Below are 308 nucleotides of genomic sequence, written 5' to 3'. Positions count from 1 at the left end.
GCGGGGGACCCGGGAGTTGGCGAAGTGCGGGTTCCTAGGGGGGCCTCGGCAGCCAGTACCCAGGACCACCTTAACAGCGAGCCCCGCCCCGGACCCAGCTCGGGCTGTGCTGATTGGTGCAGAGGTAATGGCTGAAATTGATTGCTGAAATGCAAAACTTGTTGCTGCTTCTCTCAGCTCTGGGCGAGAGGCAGACACAGAGAGGGGAGCTGAGACCCTCGGAACGCCCCACGCAGCCCCCCCGCCCGCGTTAGCCTGGAGAGGGGTGCGCGGACCCCCCAGAGCTGCCCCCGCCCCCGCATTCTGGG

The sequence above is a fragment of the Myotis davidii genome, unplaced genomic scaffold (genome assembly GCF_000327345.1).
Source record: "Myotis davidii unplaced genomic scaffold, ASM32734v1 scaffold478, whole genome shotgun sequence".
NCBI classification, from domain to species: Eukaryota; Metazoa; Chordata; class Mammalia; order Chiroptera; family Vespertilionidae; genus Myotis; species Myotis davidii.
This window is presented reverse-complemented; position numbering follows the sequence as displayed.